This window comes from Colossoma macropomum, unplaced genomic scaffold (genome assembly GCF_904425465.1).
Source record: "Colossoma macropomum unplaced genomic scaffold, Colossoma_macropomum, whole genome shotgun sequence".
NCBI classification, from domain to species: domain Eukaryota; kingdom Metazoa; phylum Chordata; class Actinopteri; order Characiformes; family Serrasalmidae; genus Colossoma; species Colossoma macropomum.
The window spans coordinates 47,019,733-47,037,953 of NW_023494787.1; the positions used below are offsets into that span (position 1 = coordinate 47,019,733).

Consider the following 18,221-nt stretch of genomic DNA (forward strand, 5'->3'; position numbering starts at 1 on the left):
TCTCCACTCTCCTTCAGAATGGCCTGATTTATGGCAATTATCCATCTTTAGGATCATCTATCAACCTGGTAGTTGCTAGGCAATGGGAGCAGCTGCTGGTGTGTCTGTGTGTGAGTGTGTGTGTGTGTGTGTGTGTGTGTGTGAGTGCGTGTGTGTCTGTGTGTGTGTTTGGTCTACTGAGTTTTCTGTCAGACATTCAGCACAGGTGACGGTCTGGTCGAGACTCTGTTCTCTGGGATTTACAGAAACAAAGGCTCCCTGTCTCTGTCTTTTTCTAGGGCTGTGTGAAATGTACCATATTGCGATTAAGTTGCAAAATACTGCGATATAGCAATACATATTGGTGAGCCCTTGAAGGCACGTGGTTAAGGATTGGCTGCATTATGTTCAGCTCAGTTTATTCTTGTTTGATCATATAAATGGTGTAAGTTTTGGCACCCCCAGACAAATGGTGTTTTGTTGCTTTATTGCATCCTCTACTGGAACAAACTCGAAGATAACATTTTTTCCTGCACATTTTGATGCGCAATTTATTTGCTCAGTTTAAAAGGCCCATATCCTACAATATTCTTTCATTTAAGGTCCACATTTGATATTTAAATGGTTTCAAGCAACAAAAACAGCCATAGTTCATTGGAACATGACCATTTGTCAACCTCTCTTTCATCCCTTAGAATAAAACAGGCAGGATCTGTTACTGTGCCTTTAAGACAGATATATGCATATGACCTCATTCACATTTATAGGTGGATACATTTAAATAAGTTGGGTTCACAACAAACCAGACTGTTTTTGCAGCTTTGGTTTTATATATTATATGTTATATGTTATATATATTATCCTCGTATCTCCAAAATGGTAACTTTACAGGAGAAGTAAAAAGCATACTTTACTTTTAATGTAAGTCAATGGAACCAATTTTTTCCAAGTCATTTTGGGTCATTTATATATATATATATATATATATATATATATATATAGACTGCGTAGACCAGGTAGTGTTTACGTACCATGTCAAGCTGTTTTATTCTAAACAATCTGAAAAAAAATGTTTTCCATGATATGGAATCCTTAACATTAAATAAAAACATAAAATTAGAAATTAATTTTACATAATAATAGTGCATTAAAAATAGGCAGAGGCATGTTGCCTATACAGAATGTTTTAACAAATTTGATTTGCATATTCAACCAGAGGTGCGAAAACCAAAGACTGTACAAACACCCATAGAATGTCTGTGATTGGTCAGCATAGAGCACACAGTACATTGTCAGAGGTTCATTTGCATACAGACATCTGTAATGTCTATATTTCAAAGGCTGATATTGCAAGAACATTTAAAAAAACTGTGTGGTACAGCCCTATAGGCGCTCTCTCTCTCTCTCTCTCTCTCTCTCTCTCTCTCTCTCTCTCTCTCTCTCTCTCTCTCTCTCAGCCTCCAGATGGGGGTCCTCTGTGTGTTCTGACACTGTTGTGTCTTTCTGCTGCTTGTGTGAAGCCTTATCAGTCTTCCTGTGGAGGAATGGTGCAGGATGCTCCTCCGCTCTCCTGGTGTGTCTGTTCTGACTGCGTTTGGATATTTATATATAGTTTAACGAAAGTAATCTAAAAAAAATAATGCATTAGAACAATTAGGACACTGAATTTACAGCAAAGACTACAGTGTTAACCTTTTATCCGGCCATATGTAGATTGGCTGCCCTGTATTGGGCTTCATTCAGAAAGCAGACCGCGCTGAAACACTCCTTATAACTTCACTGTGAATGGGTGGGGCTAAACTGCTGTAGGCTGAACAGGCAAATGTGTTGGTTTTTGTGACATCACAAAAACAATGAATTCAAAATGGGCTGATTTTGCAACTTAGCTTACAAATACAGTATGCATGCATTGAGGGGCTGCACATTAGTGTTTTTTAAAACTTTTTATTTCAAAACGTTCTATGATACAGATGAAACAAAAATGTATTCAAAGTCACTGTAGACCATTTCTGTTAGTCTGTTTCATCTGAAAGTTTGACTGTTTTTAAATTATGTGAATAAATAAAAAAGAGTCAAATATGGAGATTAAAAGTTTTGTTTCGATAGCGACAATTTATAACTAGCCTACATCTCAACTTGCGTATAGCTGGCTGAACCGACCCCTCGGCATTAAATTATTAAAACAAAAAATCATTGTTTTATTAAATTGTTATATACTTGACAAAAGCCTAGGATGCACAACAATCTGCCATCATGACAGTGTTACTCTCTGCTTCAAAGTAGCCCACTTTCTGGTGTGACTGTCAACTTAAAAAATGTGAAATGTAAAAACTGAACAACGATATCCGTATTTGAATATTGGCACCTGTAACGGCTAACCAAGAATCTGATCACCTGTGCACACCCCCAGTGGTCCAGCGTCCAGGACAAGAAGGCATGAAAGCGGCCAGAGAAAGGTGCAGATGGGAGGAGGGACTTGAGGTGCTTATGATATAATGGCCATTGTCTCACGGCTGCGCGGCTCCTCTCTGACAGCACGGAAAGGTGATTTATAGACTGCGCCTGACGGCACGGCGGCCTCCGCCTGCTCCCACAGAACAGAGGGAGTGAGAGAAAGGGCGAGAGAGAGAGAGGGAGAGGTACAAAGGCAAAGGAAAAAGATAGAGCACTGCAATGCAGGAGCACCTGGAAGGAGAGAGTGCCCGAATTTTCTTCATGTGCCGAAAGCAAAACAGACGTTTTCTTGTAGAAGGTGTGGAGTGAAAGCCCTATTTTACAGCTGATCAGCATGTAAACTCAAGCCTCTGCCTTTTTCCTCAGAGCTTTCTATTCCATCATCATTCCAGCCCAGGTTTATTGTTTTCTGGGAAAAAAAAAAATCCGTACTGATTAGCACTCATAAAAGCATAAGACGTTTATTCAATTAATTAAATTAATTAGTTCAGCCCAATAGCCTATCAAATTAATTTCCAGCCATCGTTAAGGATTTCCATCGACCCCTCTTTTGAATTCCATGGCAATACGCTTGTATTTAGGATCCGTCACATAAACACTCTCTCAGCAGGACTAATTAGGTGCAGGTAATTATTTGTGGAGGTATTCAGGTGAAGACTGAAGCGCCCTCAATTACTCAGCAATCATGGATGGTGTTTGAATTAGCTGAGCCTCAGCTTCGGCCTGAATCCCAAACGGCTATGCTGGACACGTAGTAGCCATTATTTGACGGCCTATGTGTGCACTATATAGGGAGCAGGGAGCCTTTTGGGATTTCACCGCAGCCTCTCGTTTGCATTCCACAACAAGCCCGCAAGGAGCGGCGGACCTACAACTGCTGGAAAACTCGACCGAGATACGAACGTTATCCTCTTGAAAGGCCTTTTAGAAATTCAGGTGCGCGGAGACAGGAGGCTCTCCCAGGAGGGCTTCCATTCATCGCGTAAGCGGTCTTGTAGCACATAGAGCTTTATCCCTTCTGGATGGAGAGAGGTAGATTTGCAGTTTGATATGTCTTTTTTTGGACTGCAGGACATCTGTTACCTCACACTTACCTGACCGTATATTCTTTGGGAAACCGTGCCGGGGAGCTTTGATTTAGCAAGCCGCTAATGTTGTGCTAATACTGATTCTTCCTGCTAGGGAGGGATGAAGGAAAGAAAAATACAGTTTTATTTATTTAATTTTTTTTTTTGGCAGTCAGTTGATCCCTGCTCCACATTTCTTTTTTGCATTTTTCAGTGTTTTTTATTCCTTTGTACTTGCAATTAAGAGCTCACTGCGCTTCAGCCTCTTATCACCACATGCTCACATGCTAAGCTACATCACAGGTCACATCATTACATCGTGCCGCTCTTCTAAAAGCACCCCTAGTTCTTCTTTTTTGGCTGTTCGCTGTAGCATAGCAAGCTAACTGCACTTCAGCCTCTTATTCTATGCTCACGTGTCGAGCTGCGTCATAGGTCACGTGATTCTCACGTCATGCTGCTCTTCTAAAAGCTCCTCTTTTTTTTTGGCTGTTCGCTTTATTTTATTCTTATGCAATCTTTCAATTCATAGCTAGCTAACTGCACTTTAGCCTCTTATGGCTACATTCTCACATGCTGAGCTACATCACAGGTCAGGTGACTTTCACATTATGCTGCTCTTTACAATCCACTGTTTTGTTTTTTTTTGGCCTTAAAATTGTATTTTATTCCCTGAATTAGCAATTTGGTAAAAGCTAACTGCACTTCAGCCTCTTATTCTGTGCTCACGTGTTGAGCCGCGTCACAGGTCACGTGATTCTTACGTCGAGCCACTCTCCTAAAAGCTCTTCTAGGTCTTTTTGGCTGTTCACTGTATTTTTTTTCTTTTTTTTGGCATTAGCAATTAGGTATTCATAGCTAGCTAAGGGGACTTTAGCCTCTTATGGCTACATTCTCACATGCTGAGCTACATCACAGGTCACGTGATTTTCACATTATGCTGCTCTTTACAATCAACTTTTTTCTTGGCCTCAAAATTGTACGTTTTTCCCTGAATTAGTAATTTGGTAAAAGCTAACTGCACTTCAGCCTCTTATTCTGTGCTCACATGTTGAGCCACGTCACAGGTCACGTGATTCTTACGTCATGCCGCTCTCCTAAAAGCTCCTCCAGAAAGAAAAAAACAGCCACTAGCCTGGGCACTACCTCAGAGATGTAAATGGCTGTTAATAATCCGTTAATCGAGCTCTTTCATTATTCAGCAAGCGTTTTGGTAATACCGTTTAAGCGGTGTTGGCGGGAGCACAGGGCGCGAGGGCTTTGTTGCGGTTAGCGTGCGCTGCTGCTGCTGCTGTCGCCTCCCCTTTGGTCTCCCCTCTGCATTGTCAGGAGGCTCATGTGAACCGCACTGTCTATATGACCCATTTTAGCAGCCCATTAGCATAATTTGGCTGTCGCGTGGCCACCGAGTTAATGTACTTGCAAATGACAGGGAAAGTGTGTTATACGACCTTAGGGTTTTTTAAAAATTAAATGACAAAGTAGGCCGCACTCTGCATCGAGGATGGGCCTGGCGCTCTTGCATACCCATGTACAGTAGCAATGATGTTTGTCTGCGAGGCGAGTTTAAAAGGGTACAGTAGTCTATATTTAGTATTTTGGGGCTAGGGAGTACTTATGATTTTAAAAATAACAAAAAATGGTAAAAAATAGCCTGCAGTGGATGTAGCGTTGAAGACAGTGGAGTGGAATTCCTATTAAAGAGGAATTCTACAATTTTTTTTCTCAATTTTCTAAACTTACAGTTTCTTAACAGTGGTGGTGATAGGAACCAGAAATAGGGATGTCAACAGCATAAATATAGGCATTTTATTTTCTATCCAAAACAACCAGTGAATGAACATGTCTCTTCTGAGTTTTTACTGTAAATAGTTTTAAATCTGAGAGAAGGAAATGAACAGTTTTTCTGACTAATTTGGCACATAGATCTTTGCACGTACCTTTCTTCTATGAATATATTTTAAACATATGTTTTAAGCCTTAAACTTATTGCATAACTATCATAAGGCTATGTGTGAGGTATTAGGTAGCGTATTTCTAACCATTACATCCAATAAATGTCTAATCTAAACTCTACTAAACTCTATAGATGTCTGGTTCCCATCACCACCACTGTAAGCAATTCAACTCTCTTCATACTTTCAGTGTTTCTTTTTGCTAATTAACAAAGGAGTCACTAATAAGCATCAGCTGAAATCAAATTTGTCCATTAGTTGCTGTCCCAGAGTGAATCCACCCTGTAATATCAGTAAAATATTTATTAATGTCAATAATAATTAACTGATGATAGAAACCAGAGGTAGGGATGTCTATAGCACAAATATAGCCATTTAGTGGATTTGTAACCATTATATCCAATAACTGACTAATCTAAACTCTGCTAAACTCTTCAAACATCTGGTTCCCATCACCACCACTGTAAGCAATTCAGCTCAGTAAGTTTCTGTAAAACCTTTCATATTTAATCAAACCACTTGGAATGCCCATTTTCATTTTAACCATTTAATTATGCGCAACATTAGAAAAATCATTGGAATTTCACTTTAGATATTGCGGTACTGGTGTGATTAATGACTTTCAGTATTTCTTTTTGCTAATTTAGAAAAGAATCACTAATAAACATCAGCTGAAATCAAATGTGTCCATTAGTTGATGACCCAGACTGAATCCACCCTGTAATCTAAAAATTTATTTTGCGGACAAATGCATGTTGAGACCACACCATTCGCGCGCGGGCCCGGAGTGCTCCCGTCCCGCCATATGGCAGCCTGTTACGTTCAAACTGGCCTTTTTCACGAGCGAGCGCTCAAAGGGATTCATTTGGAGACGCCGCAGATCGCTGACAGTGGGCGAGGAGAGGTGGGCCGGGTCCTGTGGAAAACGCCCGTCTGCACTTCAAAGCCTCCTTTTGTTTAGTCTGTAATAAAGTTAGATGTGTCTCGCGGAGAAAAGTGCCAGAAAAAGCCCACCGACAGACGACAAAGACGGTCCTCAGAGCGAGGGATGATGAAAAATGTGAGTGCTTTCTCCTCGGCGAGGTTCACGTTGGGCCAGAGGCGGGGGGGTGGGGTTGGGGCGGGCGGGGGTGCGGATCAGAAATCTGTCCATCCCTATAGCGAGCTTGTTACTCCTCCAGCCGGTTCATTCATCAGTGACCACGCTCAGAATGGAGGCTATAATCATTAATCACCATTCACACAGCGCTATGAGTAGAGGAAGAAAAAACTGCTTACAAAAGGGAAAGCGTTTAAAGTGGTGTAAGAAACTGAAACAGGCTGTGATCCCACACAAGGCCAGCGTGAAGCCAGACTATACTTACTAAAGTACCAAATCAGAAGGCGTTGAAGGAGCAGTCGCTAAAGGCCCCTGTTGGTTTATAGTTTTGCCCCGATTGAGATTTTTTGCCCCCCAGTCTGCTGATTCCTAATCTGATGGATAATAAAGCCACACAGTACACACTTTACGTACATTAAAGTTACCTAAATCAAGTGCTAGTGAGGTACGCTAGTGTCCTATTTACATTAACATTACTCTAAATTAATTTTACGTATATGAACTGAATTTTTTTTTGGCTGAAGTTACTATTTAATTGTGTATTCAAGTTGCTCTAACATTAAGGCGTACTGCTAGATCTCTGAGGTAATTTAACCCTTTTAGGCCAAAGCAAAACATCATTTCTGCTATTTAATCTGCTCTTCGCTCTTAATCTCTTGATTTCTCAACACTGCTGTTACAATTATTAATGAATGTGACCTAAGAAAGATTTTTTTATTTCATTTTTATCTCACAACCTACAATTTTAATCAGGAAAACATGAATAGGAATATACAGTACTTTACAAAAATATTGCTGCTGTCAGAACGAAACCTCGTATCTCCAAAATGGTAACTTTACAGGAGAAGGAAAAAACCTACTTTACTTTTAATGTAAGTCAATGGAACCAGACTTTTTTCGGAGTAATTTTGGGGCTTTTCCTTTGGTCCGTTCATCGTGAAATTCAACCACAATGTAAAGGACAACAGACATTTTCAAATTATGTCAGAAACTGAAAAATGAGGTTTTGTTCTGACAACAGCGACGTGTTTAAAAAGCTGTTTATCTGGGCAGTAAACATTTCTTTGCTCATAAAAACGTCATTATAAACCTCTCCTTGATGAAAGCCCTGTATTATTTGTAGCTCTCATCCAGTACCTAGTTTGTCTAATCAATCCTTCATTAAATAAAGTCATGTGATGGCAAGAGTGCAGTAAGATGGCAACTACTTCTTTAAAGATCAAGAAAAACATTAACTTCCAGTGCTTTAACATTTGCTTAATTTATTTTAATGTTATATTGTGTTTGTACGAGCAGAGACACACTCACTGCTGAGATAAACGGTTTTAAACAGCGTGTTTGGGTGCCTAGACTTTTTCACAGCACTGTAAGTCACACAGCAGTGGCGTTTTATCATTCCTCTGATCAAACCAGACAATAATGAGCACCTACCAGTCCAAACTGGGCTCTGAATGAGCGTGCACACTCACTTGGAAAACATAACAGTGCATCCAATAGTAAAGATAGACTCGTGCATCTTTTATACACTGATAGGAAACAAGGCAGCACACAGTAAGCTCTGATTCCTTCTGATAGCTGGGAGCTGACATGTTTCACTGTATCTAACGTGCCGTATCTCCTCTGGCGGCAGATTTAAACAAGTTTAAGGGCCCATCGGGAAGTTTTCAAATAGATGGCGGGACGCTCGGTTCCATAGGATTAACCTTAATGGTGTTTTGATAAAAGGTGGGTAGCTTAACTGCAGTCCAAACAGTGGCACCTGCGAATATTTTGTCTGTCGGTCTGTTTTCATTTTCCATTTTACACCAATTGTTTACGTCTCGAAACATTAACAGTGGGAAAACGTGATTACAATGGTGTAAACAGAGCATGATGGGAAAGAATAGCTTCAAGAAAGGATCTGGCTTTGTATGTTCATTAAAATACGCTCTGATCAGCTCCAATAATCGTTCAGATCAGGGACTTCCCTCTCAGTTCTGGAACGAGCGCTAGGCCTGGCCTAGGTGCGGAGGCTGCGACCGCTTCTCCGGCAGACCTAGTAGATCACTGCAGGCCATGAACAGACTGGAGCAGACAGCATCCAACCGCCCTGGAAAAGAGGGGGGAAAGAACGAGGGAGAGAGAGAGAGAGAGATTGCTGCGTTCCCACTGACATGCTGTGCATTACCATAATTGGCTTTTCTACATGATAGGACAGAGGAAATAATAATGTCATTTTATTTACAGCCTTCAGTGTCCCGGCCTTCCCCCTTTCCCTCCCTCCTCCTCTCCACCCCCCTCTCTCTCTCGCTCTTCCCCTCGTCTCCGTCCGCCACTTCAGCAGGCCGCGTAGGTCAAATGACATGGTTTGATCAGGCCTGTCCAAAGGCATCAGGGCTGAGTGGCATGTAATGGAGACCCGGTGACAAACCGCATCGGCCGGCCAAATAAGACTTGCCAGTTTTCCCATTAAAATGTCGGCTAAACAGCGCGGCTCTCCGCTGGCCACTCCAAAACCACTGTGACCGGCTAAATCAGCCGACGGAGAGGAGGCAGAATTGGACATTAGTACTGCAAATGACTGCTGTGATTGCCCCCTCTCCTCCTAAATAAAATAAATAAATAAGGATGGGAGGGGAGGGATGTAAAGGTGGGAGATAGTGGCGGATGTGGTAGGAGACAGGGCGATGGTCTTTTCTACTTCGTCCATCCGCGCACCCTTGCTGCATGTCTTCTTTCGGTTTGAACTGATAAAAATGACCTGAAGCGCTCCATAAAAACTCTGCTAAAGGAATATTTGGCAAAATAAAGCTCCCCCCTTTACTCCAAATGAAGCTGATTAACGAAGACATGTTTGTTGTCCGAAGTTCGCTTGTTTAGTTTTGCACTGGAGCTACGAGGCTGTAGAAATGGACAGGCTTCATGCTGCTTTTAGCTTTGCTGATGTACTTTCATCCATGTTTATAGAGAATAATATGTCATACAGTATCAGAAACCAATCGAGACTATTAGTGATTACCTAACAACTCCACACGGACGCTAACTGGTGGTGTTTAAGTTTCCACTTCTTCGTAACTTGGACGCCAAATATGTCTTGGCTCATCAACTACATAGCAATCTGCCAAACTCATGGATGATTCAGCTGCACAGTGAACACAGATTAAAGCTAATAAAACAAATGAAATTTATGAAAAGTACTTTAAAATGTTACACTAAACTTTAGGGGTGTAACGATTCACAGAATTCACAATTCGATATGATACAGTAGCGTCTAAATTTTTTTAAATACAGCAAAAATAAGGAGTGGCTAAAAAGTGCTCTATGGTAATATCTTAATGCTTCGATTTTCAATTTGAGCATTCAAAATCATGAAAATACAATTGAAAAAAAAAACAAAATAAGTAAATAAATAAAGGCTGTGCTTAATAGTGTCCTGATCTAATGCTCTAGCCAGAAGCTAATATGTTAGCCCCACTAACTATAAACTAATGCACCAGTTACGCCATGATACAATACAATATGTTGTATTGTTACATCTCTGCTAAAATAAAACTGTAACTGAACTGGGAACTTGGGAAAATTGGTTCATTCTGATTTGTTCGCAGTGGTGTTGATAGGAACCAGACGTCTGCTCCATTGTAGAAAGTTAGTACATGCGCTGGCTATGAATTCACTGCCTGATGCTGATTGTTTTATGATCGTTGTGAGAATGTTTTGTTCTTTTCTTTTCTTTTTAATTCATTCACGATGCGGAGGAACATGTAAAAAAAATCTAGCCAACAAAAGTCTTTTTTTTCAGATTCACCATAATTTAATCATCAAATTATTATATAAACGTTCATGTAGCTTCATGTGGAGGTTCACTGGTCATTTAAGGGAATACATAAAATGGCTATATTTATGTTATAGGCATCGTGATGTCACCACCACTGTAGATAAATCATTAGCTTCTCTGCAAGGAACTGTTTCACAATTATGCAAAAATGTAAAAATTTGGTGAAATTCCCCTCTAAAGCCTGTTCTTTTTAGCTTCCTGCAGGTGAGCTGTTGTTTGTGTGCGGTTTATGTTTGCGTGAGTTGGGGGTGTGTCATATTCTGCAGCTGATCTTTGTTGGTTGTGACAACGAGCGCTGCATGTGTGTGTGTGAGCTGCTCATGTCCTGCTCGTGTCCCGTTGCTGTGTCACCTGTCCAAACTCAGTGAGGTCTCGGCAGCCGCAGTGACAGCTCCGCTCTGGACACAGATGGCCTCGCTCTCCTTTTGCGCCACACACACACACGCGCGCTCACACACATGCACTGAAGGCCTCCATGCAGTCTGATTGTTTCAGATACTGGTATGTAGAGATGCACAGATCATAAATGTTTATGTACATTTCTGATTTCTTTACAGCCAAATTGGCCGATATTTTGGATTTTTTTTTATTAGCTGTTTATTTTTAACCTGAAGCTCACACTGTGTGGGCTAAACGAACACATGAAGTACACCAGCACATTTCCAGTACTTTCTATTAGCCAAAGTCACAATATGAATAACATCATTTGGTCTTTAATGAGCCAATCTGGCATTTTCAATTAACAAATAAATATAATTACCTGTAAAAATGGCAAGAACACAATGTGTTATGCATACAGGCAATGCAACGGTATGGTAATTGCGAGCTGGTGCCGGAATCTGATATTTTTCATGTACATACAATCATGTGCAAAAGTTTGTGCACCCCTGTGAGAAACAGTAAACACTTCCCCTACAGAGAACACGTTTCACATTATAATGCACATTTGTTGTTTTCGCTGAATTCAACATACTGGGGGAAAGTAAAGCGTAGTACGTGGCACATTTTGTGTTTTATGTGTATTTTTTTTCCAACATGTTAAACTCAAAGATAATAAATAGGATGCATTTAGACTTAGAAAATCCCATATTTATGTTTCTTCCCGGTCACTAAAACATGTCAGCTGACCAGTTGTGTGGTATTTTTCTATACGCAAAAGTCTCCAAAATGATTTTGATATCACCTCTATTAATAACACTGCAAAAATGATGTCTTGGCTAGTGATGACATCTTAAATCTAATAAATATACGTAACATTTTTCATTATGAGACTGTTATTTACCTTTTTTTCTACCCATTACATGTCTTGTTCCATTGTTGTCAAAAACAGTGCTTGAAATGAGCATTATATTCCAGTGGAATGACAATTTCACTAGATAAAATGACTCAAAACAGGCAAAATATGTCACCTTGGAAAGTGACATCTTAAATCTAATAAATAAATGTAATGTTTTTCATTATGAATGATATTTACTTTTTTTTACTCATTGTTTAAGTATCTTGTTTGCTTTTGTTCAAGAACCAGTGCTTGGCATTATCTTCCCCTGTAATGACACTTTTTCTAGATAAACTGGCTCAAAACAAGCAAAAATCTTACGATTACAGTTTACATAATTATAAATATTACATATATTTCATATTTTCCGTAGATTTAAGCGTCTTCACTTGCCAAGGTATCATGTTTTCCGTGAAACGATACATTGGGCAGCCCTAATCTGCAGTATCCTCTTTCATGTTAACACAGTTAGCACTTCATTACCATCATTTCGTCACTCGGAGCTGCGCTATATCTGGGAATCCAACTTTTTTTTTCCTCCTCTCCCTCCATCAAAGCATCGTTCTTTTTTTAGTCACTATTGATTCGTCTAATTGTATGTATTCTTGAAAACTTCTCTGTCCCTTTTCCCCCCTCTTTGACAGTACAATGTGGGCTTATTTTGACTGACAAACACAACAACCCCCCCAATTCCTCTCCTCCCTCCTCCCCTTCCTCTCCTCTTAATCCCTCTCTCTTTGTTCGGCGTGACGCTTAAAAGCAGAGAGGCTCAATGAAAGATGTCAGCAGTCAAATTTCTGATTGGGTTATTAAGTGCGAGCGCCATTCGTGATCGTCTGGCGGCTCCTTGACGCAGATGGAGGAGAGGGAGAGAGAAAGAGAGAGAGACGGAGAGAGAGAGAGAGAGAGAGAGAGAGGAAAAAAAATAATAAAAAATTGCCTAGTCTTGATGCGCGGACAGTGACACGCCAACACGCGTGCCTGTCACACGCCACGTGGCGTCAAAGGCTGAAGAGAAACGTTCGTTTTAGTGTCAGGTTCTGCCCATCTTCTCTCAAACGCCTCTCTCTCACTCTCTCTCTCTCCCGTTCCCTCTCTTCTTTTCTCTCTCTCTCTCTCTCTCTCTCTCGCTCCCTTGCTCTCTGTGTAATTATAGTGAAGAAGAAAGTTCTCTTTTCTTGTTGTTTTTAATGTGATAAGCTGTCGTAAAGTGCCGCATCGACTTGAGGGAATTAGCCGGGGCCTTTGGTTCTCAGAGCCAACGTTATATATTCCTTTTCACAACAATTTCAGATAAGTGAGTTATTTGACAGTTCGTAATGTTTATTTCAACGAGTCCTGTTGGTTTACTGCGCCTGCTTGATTTCTCAGCGGGTCCTGATGGATTGTGAAGTTTAAGGCTGAGCGAAGTCAGTTCCCTTTAAGAATGTTCCGCTAAAAGATTCGTCACTATATCCTGGTATGTAAGTACGTACGTTGCCCATCAAAAGTTTGGGGACACCGATTCAGATTGTGCAGTAGTTTAAAGCTGCGCTATGTAAGATCAGAAGATTAATATCGAAATAAGCAGCATTATCAACTGAAAACACACACCGAAATATGGTGAGGCCGCCCTGTGAAGTCTGAAACAGTAACTTAAAAGTCAGGGATGCTGGACTAGAGTTTGCGGGAGTTTTTCACCCCACGTCGTACGTCTTTGTGTTCATGTGCAGGCTCAAAAAGAAGGTCCAGCTCAGTGTTTAGGTGCCAAATGTATAATCAGCATTATACGGATGAAGGTATGATGACAGTAGTAGATGATTCACTCATATCCTCGGAAGACGCGTCCTTCACCAAGTTCTGACTGAGTTCTCTTTGAATTCTCTTACAATTATGAGATTCATCCGCTTGGGGAATGGCTCTGAAACACAACCCACACTACAAAGGCTTCTTTCACACGTTGCATGTAATTACACATTTCCACCAGAGAGGTCTCCAAATCCCCAAAACTCACAGAGTGTTTTAACATTTTGAGGACTCAGTTTTGGATGGATGGATAACTTTATTAATTGTCTATCATTAATTGTCTTAAGTCGTCTTTTATTCGGAAAACCATCACAATGTAAATATAAGTGCTACACATTTAAAAAAAAAATGGCAGAACCATCTAATATAGAACCATGAGTTCTATATTAAAAGACGTTGAGTTTCTATATGTCACCAAAAAGGGTTCTTCTATTGTTACAAGCTCGACATCATAACAATAGCAGAACCCTTTTTGGTGCTATTTAGAACTATTTTCAAAACAGTTCTATATAAAACCGTATACAACACATTCTCCATCAGTCTGAAGAACCATTTCACCATGCAGAGAACCATTTAAGCATTAAATGGTTCTATATAGAATTCATGGTTCTAAATAGAATCATTGAACCCTTGAAGAACCGTCTTTCTTAAGTCTATCTTATGAATAATGCCAAATCCTCCTTTTTTATGATGTCAGCACTCGAACCTTTTACGTTTTACACCACTTTTGGTCTAAAAGGGTTTCAGTGTGTGCTTTTAACAACGTTTGGGAACGAAAAAACTGTCGGATCGTTATTTTAAACTGCTCTTCATACCAAAGTGGATGAACACGAAGCTTAGTGTGGAACGTAGAGCTGACACGATACCACTTTTTCTTTTTTTTGATATGGAAATCACAGGAGTAGGCATGATGATAATGTTTTATCTTGATAAAATATCCCACAAGATGTTCTTCTAAGCTTACAGCATTTAAAGACACTGACAAACTGCATGATTGTTGCAAAGACAGCAACATTAGGCCTGTTTAAGAGAATATACTGTAGAACAGTGTGTAAAACGCTGAACAAAAATAATGGAGCTGGTGAATTCTGAGAGTATTTTTTAATTGTTTTTGTTGACCAAGTTCCAATTTCATCAAACATCTCTGAATGACTTTGTTTACATCTCAACCGCGGGATTATGCAGAAATTATTACTATTTTTACAATGTATTTTTCTCACGTGGCGCAAAAGTAACAGTGAGAAATTTCGACGGCAGGGTGTCCCCAAACTTTTGATGTGCACGGTGTATCGATAAAGACGAATTAAAGTAGTTCTGAGGAGGTGCGCCTCCGTTCACGTACACATGCACACTCGCATCAGTCAGTGGCATCTGCTCCTGCACTCCCCCCCCCACCACCACCCCGCCCCCCTTTCAGCTTCTCCCATGCAGCCATAAATGGCACCTAACAAACATCAGGTATTGTGTCCGGTCTGATTACAGCACGCTCAGTAGCACGCTGTTTGAAGCTGACAGCACATCTGCTTGGAGCGCCTGAGACGGATGCTGGCATCTAGGACAGATAGCTGCTGGTGGCTCAACCGACATCGAGGAGCAACTCTCAACTCTCAACACTGTCTGTCTCGTTCTCTTCACTCTCGCCCTCCCTCCCTCCCTCGCTCCCTCTCTTCATCTCCTCCTCTGCTCCTTCTTTTCCTCCTCTGTCTCTTCCTATCGCCTTCAAACTACTACTACCGGCTGCTGCTGTGTGTGCTGTGTTCAAAATGGCTGATAAGAACGAGCCCCCCCCCAGCTGAACACCCCATCCACACAGGAGAGAATAGGAAGCCCTTTCAGAGCTGGACACATTAGAACCAGAAACGCACGTATCGGGCGGAGGCGCTTTGATGTATTTCAGTGTTGCTCATTTTGTTTATCTCCCGCCGCAGATCGAAAGCAGCTGATGAAACAGAAATTTAATCCAACCACTCCTCATTAAGAACTTGGTCTCATGGCCCTTTATTCACTTTTCATTAAGCAAATTAAACAAGTAGTGTACCTCTCTCTCCCCTCTCCCCTTCTCTCTCTCTCTCTCTCTCTCTCTCGTTCTTTGTCTCGCGGCTGCCGCGACAGTGTGCTATTATTCTGTTTTCTGTCATTGCTCCGACTGCATACAATACGAGGAAACAGCTTTTTGTGTCTCGAACATGAAACCTCACATTTGCAAACGTCGGTATTGTTTTCGGCTACAGCCGGCAGTGTCTCTAATTCAGACGTAGGTAACTGGAGAAAAGAAGATTTCTTTGCCAGTCTTGGGCGATTCAGCCAAATACAACATCTCGCCACTTCACGTTTTCTCAGGACTCACTACGCAATATTTAGTTTCGTTAAGTTGGGACAGATAAAAATAAAAGTAAAAACAATCAGAAACTGTAAGTAGAGTTTCACACACTGCACTAAATTCAGCTAAACCGTTTAGTTACCATTAAGTTACCATTTCATACATCAAATGTAGTATTATTATTAATATTATTATTATTATTATTATTATTATTATTAGTTGTAGTAATATTAGTAGCAGTATTACCCAATATACATTTTTCACATTTTAGAATAATAGTAAACAGAGCAAAAGTCTGAAATGACATCATGCACAGACCAAAAAATTCTATTGAAAGTATATTTTACATTATTTTTGAAAGTTGCCCCCCTTTACCCTAAAACGGCTGCAGCTTTACACACCTTAAAATAATCATAAATAATAGTGGTGTGCATAAGTTATGTATATATATATATGTGTGTGTGTGTGTGTGTGTGTGTACACACCTAGTCAAATTGTGTTGTATTCATTAAAAAAAAAAAAAAAATGTTAAAAAAGTTAACATGTTAAATTCTATTTATTTAGTTTAACCTAAAATATAAGTAAAGTAGAAAATATAAAATCTGCCTATTTGGCAGATGTTTTATTTTTTCTCAACGTTACATTTAGCAAATAAGCAGTAATTGTGTGTTAAAGTTAAGCAGATCATTTAACAATGTAGATAATTTCATACATAGAATTAAATAACTGATTTGTAATTCTCTTAGAAACAAATTTCATTTGCGTTTAAGCATAAGTCATTCTGAGAAACGCATATGTACATATATACTAAGTTTTGACGGGTATGACGGGGTACTTCAAGACATTTTCACTCTACACAATTTGTATCATGATATTTAGTATTTCTGAGAGTTCAAAAGTTAAAACAGATGAAAAAGTAGTGCCACTTTTACAAAATACTATCAAACACTATGAATACAATGACTTTTATTAAGCATTTCACATACTGCTCTGCCCTAAATCCAGTTAAACAGGGCAAATTATGCTCTCTTTCTCATAAAAATATGTTTGTGTGTTTTAAATACTGACAATATCCACAATAGACCTTATCATAATAGGCATGATATGCTATAGCATAACGTCATAACTAACAAACTAACAGTACTCTGAAGCGCTACCAGCACCATAACACTCGCTCTTAGCAGAAACTGAATTATTTGGAGGCTTGGAATTTGTTGTTTGGTCTGGATAAACAGTGAAAAGCTCTGTACATTATTATGCACCACAAATATTTAGAAATTTTAATATTTTTTATAACCAACTGAAACCCAGAGGCAAACCAGCAGGCCAGGTTTTACATCATTCTCCACTCTCTCTCTCTCTCTCTCTCTCGCACGCTCGCTCTCATACATACACACAGTAGGGCAGCACACACAGTGGACTCCCTGAGATTTAGTACAACATGGACCGTGACAACATGACATGTCATTTCCACTCGTGCTTCTGCGCGACACTCTGCAAGAACTTCTACCGCTGCTGCCAACTGCACCGGGGTGAGCTGTGCGCAGCGCCGCATCTTTGGCAATAACTCAGATGCAATCTCCTACCCAGAAGAGCCTGACTTGAGTGGCACAGTGGCAGGGGAAACTGGATCAAAGTCACTCACAGCCTGTGCCCTCTAACTACGAGGAAGAGAGTGAGGGAGAGAGACAGAAAGAGTGAGAGAGGGAGAGAGAGCCAGTCAGTGTACCTTCTTTTGTAGGTAGTCTGATATGTCTGGTAAATGGGCTGGCTATCGACACGTGGCGGTTAATTTGTGAGGAGGCCTCATTTAAAATCGTCTTTCAACGAAGCGGTCAGCGATTGAATTGTCTGAGCACATCTGTCCAGTAGCTCTATAGTAATAGGATCTATAGTGCTGCATGTTCAAGTAGTGGTGGACGGTATGGCAAAAATATAGCATAATACTTCAAGGGATTTTCTTGATACACAATATGAATCACAGTGTTGTTTTTCTGAGGTTTCATAAGATGGAAAAGACAAAAAGGATCACATTTAATAAGTAAATATACTATAAAAGCTATGAACACAGTGATTTTTATTCCACTAAGTCCAATTAAACAGGCCTAATTTTTAAGTACCAGCGATATCCAAAATATGCTCACGATGGTAATGAATATGATCATATTTCCCACCTCTAGCTCAAAGGGATTGCTCCGTAATTTTCAGCCAGGCACGCTGTAAAGTTTCTTTTTTTCTTTTCTCGTTTTTTCAAACTGTCTGGTCTCATTTTTTTATAATGCTCTTTTTTGCTGTTGTCCCTGGTTTTCATCCTCAAGGGGACTTATTTTTCTTGCTCATCCATGCTCCCCTTTACCCTTGCTGAGCTGTAATATTCGATAGCTTTGTTAGTCTCAGCAGTGAAGGGTACTATCTATCATAGTCAAGATATGGATGTTTGCCACTTTATAATTGCAAACCTGTGTCCTCTGC

At 40.2% G+C, this 18,221-nt stretch overlaps 1 protein-coding gene across 1 annotated transcript in view; it reads left to right on the forward strand.

The window, feature by feature from the left end:
- tshz1 (teashirt zinc finger homeobox 1) overlaps positions 1 to 18,221 on the forward strand; it is a 56,851-nt gene that overhangs the window by 33,829 nt on the left and 4,801 nt on the right. The gene's annotated exons all lie outside the window — the stretch shown is intronic.